This window comes from Prionailurus bengalensis, chromosome A3 (genome assembly GCF_016509475.1).
Source record: "Prionailurus bengalensis isolate Pbe53 chromosome A3, Fcat_Pben_1.1_paternal_pri, whole genome shotgun sequence".
Lineage (NCBI taxonomy): Eukaryota > Metazoa > Chordata > Mammalia > Carnivora > Felidae > Prionailurus > Prionailurus bengalensis.
The window spans coordinates 80,251,859-80,264,153 of NC_057354.1; the positions used below are offsets into that span (position 1 = coordinate 80,251,859).

The following is a 12,295-nucleotide window of genomic DNA, read 5'->3' on the forward strand; positions in this document are numbered from 1 at the left end:
TCTCTCATGGATCCTCTATCTGCCATCATGCCCAAATCCTCTGCTCTTCCTGGCACCTGACCTCCCACCTCTACTCACTCCCACACTCCAAATCTTTTTATACAGTCCTCTGGGATTGCAGACTTCAATAAGCAAACTGAGTTGAATGTCGGTTCATCCATCTCTCCATCCGCACATCTATTCTTAAGCTCTACTCAGAATGAAATCCCCTTTGCTTCCCCTGAAGTTCTAGTACATGGAGCTGCTCACTCTTTCACCTGAGTGTCCCACCAGAGTGGTGTCAGTCCTCTCTGATCATGTCTCCTCCACCTCTTGCAAACACTCTTGTTCCTTTGAGGAGACTGCTGCCTACCTATATTCCCTCTTCCTTTCTGGTTTTCCTATCTTCTGACCTCCTGGTCACTCCCTCTATCTCACTTTCTTGAGGCTTTAGCTCCTAGCTCCATGACCTTCACACTAGGACCTTGACTTCAGTTCCTGCTCACATCTTCCAGGTTGGCTTCAGTGTTCACGCAGATGACCTATCCAGTACCTTGTCTCTCAATCCCTTGGCCTCATATTCTCCAGTGACTCTCACCTCTACTTTCGCCTATTTTATCACGATTTTGTCATGACCTTAAACCTCTCCACCTCCCAAACCATTAACGTTGGCATCCAGATTGCGAGACCCAACCTCCTCTTCTTCCAACATGACTAAACGTTGCCTCCTTTGACCCCTCCAGCCCATTGACTTCTGTCCTTTCTCTCTTATCATTCATCATGTCAACCCCACTTTTGCCACTTCTCAATTCCTTGGCAAAAGGAATTTGCTCCTCTGCCCTAGTGATTTCCTCACCTGAGCCTGCACCTGAGCAGACAGCTGAGCTCTGCCGGAGGAAATCACATAGGAGGGCCCAAGGGTACCTTATAAGTTCATACCACCAACCTCAAGTGGGTTGCCATGTTGCCGTACCGTATGGCCATTTCTCTGGTCATCTCAACCTTCCCACCTTCTGCAATGACTCTGTCACACCTTCTCCACTCTCTTCAGAATCTCTCAGCTATCCTTGCCTCACCCCCAGCCTCCTGTATGTTCCAGAGCAATAGAAAGTCATGGTGTGGAAAGATTCAATGTCCCACACCAAACCTGCTGGCTCCTGTTACAATAGTGGAGGTAGCCTCCTGCATGAGGTCAGCCTTTTCCATCCATACACTGGTTCCATCCTCTCCCATGGCCATAGGAACCTTTACTGTCTACTGTCCTTTCACTGCTATACCTCATCTTCCTCTTCTCTATAGGATCCTCCCCATCTGCATTTAAACACACTCAAGTTATTCTATCGTAAACCCACTGCTGACATAACAATCCTCAACATTATTTCTCTCTGACTCTTTGACCCTTTCTGCTTGCATGAAGTAAGTGCCTTTCTTCATTTCTTCACCTCTCACTCACTCCTCAATCCACTCCAGTCTATCTCTTTGCCAATCACTGCTCCATGAGTGTCCCAAAGATACCAAGGCCAGTCAATCCAGTGGATATTATTTAGTCCTCATATCCCTTGGTCTCTCAGTCATTTTGAGGGCTGCTGACTACTGCCTTCTTATAACATGTTCTTTCCCTGGGCTCTGGGACCCCATCTCCTCAAGCTCCTAGTTTTCTTTCTGCTTATCTGGCTGCTCTTCCACTTCATCTGCAGGATAGTTTGCCTTGGGCCAGCTGAAAAAAAAATTTTTTTTAATGTTTGTTTTTGAGAGAGCGTGTGCATGTGTGCAAGCGGGGGAGAGGCAGAGAGGGATGGGGGGACACAGCATCTGAAGCAGGCTCCAGGCTCTGAGCTGTCAACACAGCACCCAGTGTGGGGCTCAAACTCACAGTAAGATTATGACCTGAGCCAAAGTTGGATGCTTAACCAACTAAGACACCAAGGCCCCTCCCCCACCCCAGTCCAGCTTTTACCTAACAGTTCCTCAGGGCTCAGTCCTAGGCATTCTTCTGGTCAAACTCTCTATTCTCTTAGGAGACCACCTCATTCTCCTGGCTTTATTACCACTTCTACACTTATTACTTTGGCTCCAGCCTCTCCTCAGAACATCAGATACTACAACCAACCACCTGCTCAACATCTCCACTTGGATGTCTCACAGGCACCTCAGACCCACCTTGATCAAATGTGAACGTTGGGAAGGTTTTCTCAATCCTTTTCCCTGAAGGCCCCCTGACTGAGAAAATAGCATCACTGGCCATCTGGTTGAAAAGGCAGAGAACTGGGAGTATTCTTTGAGTCCTCCCCAGTTAAGCAATCACCAAGTTTTGTTGGTATCTACTTCTCTGCATTTGCTTTACCACTTAAACAGCCCCTTTCATTTATATTTTGGCAACAGCCTCCTGTCTCTCAACCCCCTTTCTCCCTCTTCCCTATTCCTTCTTCACATTGTGGTCAGAGTGATCTTACTGAAAATGGTATTCTAGGCCCTACAAAATCAAGCCCCTGCCTACCTCTCCAACTTCTCCCTCAACCACATTCCCTTTGTAGTCTAAACCAGCCAGGAATTCTGCTCCATTCTTCTCTCTGCCTGCTCGCTCTTCAGAGCTCAACTCAAATGTCACCTCCTCTTGGACTCCCCAAATGGTCACACCACCTTGAGCTTCCTTGGCCCATATCACAATTGCAATTATATAATTGATAGCGCATGTGATTGTGTTTTTTAAAATGTTTATTCATTTATTTCGAGGGAGACAGAGCTCGTGAGTGGGGGAGAGGGACAGAGAAGGAGGCAGAGAAGCCCAAGCAGGATCCACGCTGTCAGCACAGAGCCTGATGTGGGTCTCGAACTCAGAAATTGTGAAATAGTGCCATGAGCTGAAATCAGGAGCTGGATGCTTAACCGACTAGGCCACCCAGGCACCCCAATAATGCACTTCATTGTTAATCTCTCTCTCCAGCTAGACTGTGAGCTCCGAGAGGGAAGTGTTTTACCACATTCACCACTCCAGTGCCCGGCACTGTGCACTGTGCCATGCACCTAGTAGGTGGTCAACACATATTTGTTAAATAAATAAATAATACATCTTTACCTATGGATGATGGACCCAGGACCCAACCCAAGTGTAAAGACTACCGCCAAGTGGGGTATGGAATTTAGCATTGAGCAATTCTCCCCAAGGAACAATGTTAACTGTTATAGATATACTCCCAACTGCATTAATTAATAGCAGGATGGAGAGAATGCCCTTATGTGTTTAGAAACAATATATCAATCTGATGGCACAGAAAAATCTTCAGATGTCAGTCTGGTCTTATCACAGTAGTTAATCAGAAAGGCAGCATAGAGATATCTTTATTTAAACCAAGGAACATGGACTCAGGATTAATTACTTTGATGCAGAATGAAAGACATAGGCTTTGTTTGTCTATTAATTTATACTTTATGTACTCTTAAAGAGTTTCTAATCTCTAAGGGCACCTGGGTGGCTCAGTCAGTTAATCCTCCGAATTCAGCTCAGGTCATGATCTCCCCACATGTGAGTTCAAACCCCGTGTGGGGCTATGTGCTGACAGCTCAGAGCCTGGAGCCTGCTTCGGATTCTGTCTCCCTCTCTCTCTGCCCCTCCCTCAATCACACTCTGTCTCTCAAAAATGAATACATGTGAAAAAAAATTTTTTAGGAATTTCTAATCCCTATATTTCTTTAAAAATGTTTTATTAGCTTTCTAAATTAAGAGAGTTAATACCACTGGAAAAATACAAAATTCAAAGTCAATAAGGGTATAAAATTCATCTCCCCGCTTCCCACACTCCAATCCCACACTTGGGGTAACCGTGGTTAGCAGTCGGTGTGCATCCTTCTTGTTTTTCTATGAATATACAAAAATCCAACTTGTTTCTTGGACTTTTATGTCTCAGTCTTAAGAGAACCATGTGATCAACATAAAAGCAAAAAGGTCTGAAGGCTGAAAATAAAAACTTTCCCAGATCTGGCTCTGAATTCCTGTTTCTAGAAGAGTGCACCCACGTGGCTCCGTGCATCCAGCAGCAAAGTGTTCTACTCTGAGCTTGGAGAAGAGTTAGGGTCCACAGTCAAGTGGGCTGAGCTCACAGGTGCCTGAATTCCTACATTTGCAATTCCTTCCCCTTCGGCTAATTCCACCTCAGAAAGCCTTCCGAAAAATGCAAATATTTGAGGGTGTCGTGTCCTTAATTGTTCAGTCTGGCTATGTAAAGGAGACCTTTTTCTTCCTGAAGAGATAAGGACCAAGAGAGGGAGGTGCTCTCAAGTGTGCCTGCCGCCAGGTTTGCCTCCCGGCGAGTACGCGCGGGGTGAGCTGGCTGCGCTGGGCCTTCCAGACCTGGGCAACCTCCCCACGCGGTCGCGCAGGGCTTACCTGGGGCTCCCCAAAGTTGTTTTCACAGCGGCTGGGACTCGCCTTAAAATGCAGTGCTCTGGCGAGCCAGCGGGGGCGCTGGGCTGGGAGGATGCGTCTATGGTTCCAGGTGTTTCGGCCGGTGTGTGTCGTCAGCCCCAAATCCTCACCCCGCAGCGGGGAGCCGAAGGTGTGAGCGTCAGAGTTCAGCCATTTAGGCAGTTCCCAGGCGTCCGCCCAGCCCCTCTGGGCCGCGGTGCGAGTTGGAGGCGCAGCGTCTGGACACCTTATTTCTGGCTTTCAAGACTCGCGTGGAACCTCGAGGAAATTCTCTGCAAGACACCGCAAGGAGAACTAAAACTTCCCCCTCACCAATTAGTGGGCGGCCTCATAAATCCGAAGATCGGGCGGCAATGCCAAGTAGGGCATCACTGTAGGCCTTGGGCTCTAGGGCGTCATTTGGGTATCCGAGATGTGGCGGCGGGTAATGGGCACGTGGGCAGAGAGCAATGGTCAAGTCCCATTCTGGCCCTGGTTCCCCCTTACTCAGTGGAACCCCGGGTTTTGCGGGGGCGCACGCACCCAAACACCGGAACGGCGGCTGTGGTCCTGTCTAGGCGCAGTTACAAACTGGTTCTGGCCATTTAAGGTCACTGGAGTGCTCCCCTGGCCATGTGCTTAGTCCCCCAACATCAGACGTACCGCAAGAGGGGCAACCTGCAGTTGGAGGGATTTAGGCTAGACCGGGTTTGGGGATACGGTCAAACTGCCGTGTTTTTCCGAGGGAGTCTACTTCCTGGGGTCCCCTTCCCCCGGCTTAACCCTTTACTGCCCACGTGTAGACCTGGGGGTCCCAGATGGTCCCCGGAAGTGAGGAGAAGCACGAGACTGGGCGAATCTCGGGCGCCAACTCGCAGACAGATTGGCGCACCGCCTTCCCCAAACTTGGGGCGCGGGGCGGCGGGCCGGGCTGGGCGGTGACGTGAGGGGCGGTGCCGGGCCTGATTGGCGCGTGGGGCGGGGCGAAGGCGGGGCCGGACGGGGCGCCCAGAGGCGGTGGCGGCGCCTGGAGCCGGAGCCGGGAGTGAGAGGCGCGGTGGCAGTGGCGGCAACAAGTGCTGGAGACGAGCCGTGCCGGTGACTTCCCCGCCGCCGACACCACTGGGCCGCCCGTCGCGGTGCAACGCATGGAGCGTGAGCGGCGGCGGTCGCCGGGCTGAGCCGCGCCGAGCGGCCGGGACGTGGATGTGGCCGGGATCTCCCGCCCCCGCCCCGCTGAGCAGGAGCTGCTCCCGGACAAGGTACGGCCGGGCGGGTGTGCCCCCCCACCCCCCGCCCTCCGCCCTTCCCTTCCCCCACCACCTCCCCAAGCCCTCTCCGCTTCCTTTCCATCTCTGCTCCCGGCTCCCCACTGCTCCGCACTGACCCCTCTCCCTCCCAATCCAGATCCTCGCCGGTTCCGGCTTCGTGCCGGCGCCCCAGAGGAGGAAACCATTCCTGGGTGGCTCCCGCCGCATTTAGGCGTACCCCGTTTCCTCCACCTTTCTTACCCTAGAGGAGGAGGATAACAAAACCAGCAGCAGCGTGTCTTTTGAGTCTCTTGCCCTATTCCACCCCCACCCCCACGGGGCCGGGGGACATTCCCCCCTCCTCGCTGCACCCCAACTTCCGGGGGAGCCCGCGCTGGGTGATGCAGGCATTGCGAAGCGGCATCTGGGGCCCGCGTCCTCACCTGGCTTCCACGGGCGGTTTGGATAGGGGGCTGTGCGTGATTTCGCTCTCGCAACCCTCACCCCACCCTCTCATTGCGCTGGTCTCGGGTGCCGCATGGGGAGATCAGGTGTTTTGTGAGCCAAATAGCCGCCAGCAGCCGCTCCCCGCCCCCATCTGCCTGCCGCTGCCACCTCCGGGTCCCCAAAGGCTGGTTTCTGTGAAACTTAGGGAGAACCTTTCTCTTTGACCTCTAAAAAAATGTTTCACGCCGCCCGCGTTGAATGATTAACCAGGCTACTTGCCTGAGACCTGGGGAGGGGGATGGGTGGGTGCCGCCGGGAGCGTGTAAGGCAGGCCCTTGCGAAACCCCTCGTTGGAAGGGTGGGAGTGGGGGCGCGGGGTGGGATCCCGCTGAGGCCGCGGGCGGGGGTCCTGGAGGCTGTCCCGGGACGGCAGGCGGACTCTTCTGGAGGCAATAAAACCAAGTCACCTTAATTTCCAGAGTACGGTATTTTGCACTTAGGGCAGGGGAGCCCCAGAACCCATTATCTCCCCACACGTGTCACGGCGTGGAAGCCTACCTCTGAAAATAATACATTTTAAGTCAGGGCGAGGAGGCTCCCTCTCCTCCTTAAAACGTAGAGATGGTATGTTTGTCTTTGCTTCTCTACCCTCATGGCCTCGTGAACCTTCCCAACTTCGTAGAAAGATAGTTTAGGACAATTATACCATATTCTCCTGCCCCTCCCTGTTGGAGCCTTGATGTAGATTTCAGATTGCTAAACCAGTTGGTGAATATGGGTGTCTACTTGTTATAACAAATTCTTCCGGTGTATTTTGCCTCCGGAGGTGGCCAACGGAGTCAGGATTGGGACTGGGTAGGAGGGGAGACCCGAGCCTAGCCCAGTCGAAGGGCTCTGGAGCCCAGCTGTCTGCTGGTCGCACCCATGCGGATCTGACAGCTGACCCCGGTGGGAGGACAGACAGGGTTGGGCGGTCACTTCTTCCCACTGCTCTAGTTCTCACTTCTCTTTCGTTTGAATAGAGGTTATTAAGCCTGGTGGAATTTGGGAGAGTGTTAGAGTCCCTGTGCTCTTAAATCAGATTAGATTTTAAGACGAGGGAAGTGCAGAACCCTATAGAACTCTCTACAAGTAAAGCTTTCTGCTCTGCGCAGCCTTTACCAATGCCTTTATCTTTGGATCTAATGTTTGAAATTACAATGTTGAAACTTTTCAGTTTGAAATGCTCTTTTCCCTTATGGCCGTATCCCAACAGCAGGGGCTCACTTCTCTTCATTTAGTTTTTGTGCAGAGGACATGTGTATGATGCAAGACCTAATTCTCCAGAACAGTTCAAGTTCCCACCCTCTCTGTTCACTGGTCTCGATTCTGCGACATACTGTTCAGTGACCTAGGGCAGGTTTGATCATCCCAGCCTTATTTTCCATAACTGGTTTTGGGGATGGTAACACCTGCTCCACCAGATTGTTTTTTAGGACAGATAGGATAATGTTTACCGAAGTCCTGGCTCTGCATTATGGGAGTTGAGCACTTAATAAGTGGTGGTCATTGTGTAATCAATATAGAAGTTCCGCTAGGCATCAACTTCCCCTTACCAGACACAGTAACTGGGAACCATTCAGATTTGTCTGACTGAAATCAGCCAAATTTGGCAGATGGAGATAAAGCTTTTAAAGTCCAGGGAATGAAGTAATCTTTTGATGAAAATAAACATATGCTTGTAAAAGTTATGATTTTTGGGGGGTTGCTGATGGATAGCTGAGTAATGGTTTGTAGTTTTGAAGAGTTCCTTGTTTAAAAAAACACAATTTAGATTTTTCTGATTCTAAGATACTACAGTTTTGCTAAAGTAGGAAAATGGAACTGATAATTCATGGTTGATTTTTCACTATACAATTTGTCCAAATGTGTGCCTTTTTTTAGAGGTACATTGGGAAAAAAGGACTTATTAGGAAATGAATAAGAATGTAAAAAAAATGGATCATTCTGCTTTACATGATGCATTGTTGGTATAAAGCCAAGATGTTGTGGATAGAAACGTGTGGGGCTTTTTCAGCTGATGCTGGAATAAGAGAAAAGATGAATCCATTGTTTCTTAGAGAAACTTTGAAAAGTTTTAATGTTTTCTGGTAATGTTTTTGTGTTTGTTTTGTTTTGTTTCTTTTTAAACAATAATTTAAGGATCCTGACCAGTGCTGTGAATGTGCTGAAGCATACTCTGTTCTTAACATACTGGGTCAGGGCTTTTAATTCTTTCTAACTTGCTTAATAGCTACAATATTAACTTTACTTAGTTTTTTTGACCGTTTGTTGAACAGTTTGTTAAAGAGTTTAAAAATTAATAAATGCCAATGTATACTTTTATAAACATTAAGATTCTTGCATCTGGGATAATATTCGGTTATATAATCTATTGCAACATGTCCACTCATGGTGTATAAGTTACCAGTCGTGAAAAATTCTCCTAAAGGCCTTTTGGTCTTATATGCAAATGATCAGGGAGAAGTAAAATCATTTCACTCAATTGCCTGGCAATTTTAGTGTATACAGAACGTTAAAATATGAATTAAATTGGGCTGTGGCAATTTGAAAGTTAGGTTTCCTGGCTGACACAATCGAAAGTACCCAGTAAGACCACAGCACATATACCCAACAGGTGTGTAAGATACAGCTGTCTCCTGCCCCCACCCCACTCCCCGCTCAGGTGGGATAACTGTTACTAGGTGCTTGCCAAAGATATCTCCAAATTGTAGGATGAATAAATTCCTCTCTCTGGAGAGGCAATTACTGTTTGAATAAGATGTATCTGTGTGTGGTATAAGACTTTGAGAGAATTGATGTAATGATTTCATCATCACCTAGCGGTGATGAGGCTTTGCCAGTCTGAACAGAACTTCAGTGGGAAGAACTCGTACTTACTTAATGGAGAATTTGTTATTAGGGCATATGTGGTACAGTAACTTTACTGCTGGAAAAAGTTAATTGTATGGACCAGTTTTCTGTGTGTTAGAACACTAAGCTGAGATTTTGCACTTATTATGTGTGGCCCCTACTGTGAGCTTTATGTTCTTTGCCCATCAGCTTTGGCCTGCCTGCCTTAATTTTTGTAACAGAATTCAAATTTCTTTTGAGAGTTAGCATTATTGATAAAGTTATAACATGTCTTGAAATATTTTGTGTAATTTTAGCTTTAGGTATTTCCATAGATAACTGGTTACAAATTTTCTGTGCATCTGTGAACATTGTATTCTGATGTGGCTACAGAGGGGAAATTCCTAGTAGCCAGGAAATTGATACTTTCTACTTTTCATTCTGTGGCATTTAAAAGCAGCCTTATTGTTCCAGTGTCTTCACTCTGATGTGATTAGGATGTACATTGCTCACCAGAATATTAAAAAAAAAAAAAAAAAAAAAAAAAGATTATCTGAGGAAATCAATTCTAGAGTGTGGCCGGGTCTGTCAGTGGCTCTGTGGTGGTTTAGTGGTTAAGAGTATGAACTTAGAGTCAGATGAGGATTTTTAAAAATTGTTTTAACTTGAGAGATAGCATACAGTTAAGTGTAAAGTGCCCTAATAACTATGTACAGTTCCTGAATGTGTGTCCACCACCTCGCTCAAGAAGTAAACATTTTCAGTGCCCCAGAAGGTGCCTGTGCCCCTTTCTAGTCTGTATCCACCCGCTAGAGGGAACCGTTATTCTAACTTTCATATCATCTTAGATGTGACTCCTTTCATAGAGATTGATTTTGCCTGTTCTTGAACTTAATATAAGTGGAATTACAGAGTCATACAGTGTCGAGTCTTTTGTGAAACAGACCTGGTTTTGAGTTGCATTTCTGCCACTGTGTGACTGTGATTCCTGTAACTAAGTTACTTAACCTCTCTGTGTGTTTCTTCATTTGTGAAAGGGGGAAGATAAAGCTCTCAGATTTACTAAGAAGATTCATGTGATCATACACTTACAGTATCTAGCACTGTGTTTGACATACACTTTCTTTGTCGCCCTTTTCTTTCTTTCAAGGGATGATAACTAAAGCAACTATATCTTTCTTTAATAAAAAAGTTTTTATTAAAAAAACTTTAATAAAAGTTATGTTGATCTTTTATTGGAAGTTAGAAGCCAAGTCTTTGTTGATTTAATATTTTGTTGATGTAGCTTTCAGCTTAAATAAGACGTATTATGTCTTAGTAATTGATCTCCTATTATTTTTAATTGACATTTCCTCTGTAAGTCATGAAATGACAGTCATTGAAATGTAGAGCTGATCAGTCACTTGCGATCACCTGCGTGGAATGAGCTGTGGTGCAAGGAAGACAGTTTACACTTGATTATGAAGTCTATGGAAGAGTTTAGATAAGAGGCAATAGTAAGTGGCCTGGGTATCCAGAACAATGTTTACTGCTTTATATTTTGTGAAATAATTGTTTCAGAAGTGAAAGCACAGGACCAGTTGTTATGCTCAGATGATCGTATACTCAGACAAACCATTCAAAACATTTTCAGCTTCTATAATCTTCCTGGTAAGTGGCATTATATATTCAGTGGTCTCCTGTTCTCAGTGTTTTGGTGGGCTTTTTGGATACTTTCTATTTTTGGAGCCATACTTTAAATGTAACTTGGGTGGTGCTCTGGCATTCTTTCTAAAAGACTTTTTCCTTATGATGTTTATTTAGGGAGAAAAATCAAGGTCAGGTAAAGGCAAATAAAATTAATGCCACCATCTCTTAACACTGTAACGACTGTTAACTTGGTTTGAATCCTTCTAGGTTCTTTTCTTGTATCTGTACACTTCTGGACGGGGCTTATGAAAAACACATTGCTGATACTTTAGGCAAATTTAAAACAGATTGTGTGGCCTGCCTAGACCTGACTGAGAGGGCAGGAGGCTTTGAAGGCTTGAGTTCAAATCCATACCCAGCCTGGCCCCTACTTGTGGCTGTACCATTGTCAGGAGTGCTAGGCATGCAGTCCCCCAACACTCCCATCAGGTCCCCTGTCCTCCACATTACAGCAGCTGAGAGCGAAAATCTGTCCTTGGGACCCCCTCCCCCTAAGACCTCAAGATGATGTGTAATCAGATGAGCATTTTATTCACTTGATCAGCATGCATTAACTGAGCACTTAGTGTGTGCCTAGCACTGTGCTTGGCCCCACGTGAATTCCTAGATGGTCCAGGCACAGTTCTTGCCCTCGAGTTAGCCATCTGTGACACCTCTAACCTGGAACCCATGAAAGAATGCTCTTGTAGAGGTGCAAGCAATGTGCAGTTTTGGAGGTAGCCAAGAAAGGCTTCCTGAGGAAGTGGTATTTGAACTTAGCCTTCACCGATGAGTTAATAACTTTTCAGAGGGCAGAGAAAGGAGAGCAAAGGTATTTCAGGCCTGTGGTAGTGTGTCAGGGAAACAGCAGGTGATTTCATGGGTTTAGAGGTCCGGGTGTTTAGGAAAGGGTAATAGGACACGGTGCAAGCTCAGTGACCATGCAAAGAAGTGGCACTTGATAGCTAATGGAGGTCATGGGAGCCATGGAAAGTTCTTGTGGAGAGGATGTGGTGACATCTCAGGGTCAAGCTTGCATGTAGGAAGATGAGATGGATGCAAGGCAGGTGTGATTATGGGCCTGGGTCATTTTACAGCCTCCTGATGGGGAACCTTTTTTCCAGTTGCCCTACAACAGTGTATTCTCTGAAAGAAGGTGGAGGAATCTTTACAATTGAAATTACTTTATATGCTTCTTGACACAGTAGCTCCTACTGCCCCTCAGAATAAAGCCAACGTTCTTCTGTTACCTACCAGGCTGTTGGTTCAGTTTACTGCAGTGACACTGGCCTCTGTGCTATCCTGCCTCTGGCATTTGCACTGGCTGTTCTCTCTTTCTGGAATTATCATGCCCCACTCCTGCTACCTTCTCGCTGAGAAGAGAGGTTTTGTCTGACTGTCCTTATCCTTATCTGTACTGTCCTTTATATTTGTGTAAGTTCCTATCAACCTTATGGTAATTGACCACATAACTTTATTCTTGGCTGTCTGTTCATTAGTTAATTTTTTTTTTAATTTTTTTTCAACGTTTTTTATTTATTTTTGGGACAGAGAGAGACAGAGCATGAACGGGGGAGGGGCAGAGAGAGAGGGAGACACAGAATCGGAAGCAGGCTCCAGGCTCCGAGCCATCAGCCCAGAGCCTGACGCGGGGCTCGAACTCACGGACCGCGAGATC

At 47.0% G+C, this 12,295-nt stretch overlaps 1 protein-coding gene across 3 annotated transcripts in view; it reads left to right on the forward strand.

Moving 5' to 3' along the window:
- The first annotated feature begins 5,361 nt into the window (after positions 1-5,361).
- B3GNT2 (UDP-GlcNAc:betaGal beta-1,3-N-acetylglucosaminyltransferase 2) overlaps positions 5,362-12,295 on the forward strand; it is a 28,084-nt gene continuing 21,150 nt past the window's right edge. The window contains exons 1-2 of one of the 3 annotated variants that reach the window (XM_043603476.1): positions 5,397-5,643; positions 10,510-10,599. The gene's annotated coding sequence lies outside the window, so the exon portion shown is untranslated. Of the gene's footprint in view, positions 5,644-10,509; positions 10,600-12,295 lie in introns of all 3 variants that reach the window. The other 2 variants (XM_043603477.1, XM_043603475.1) reach the window with 2 other exon arrangements.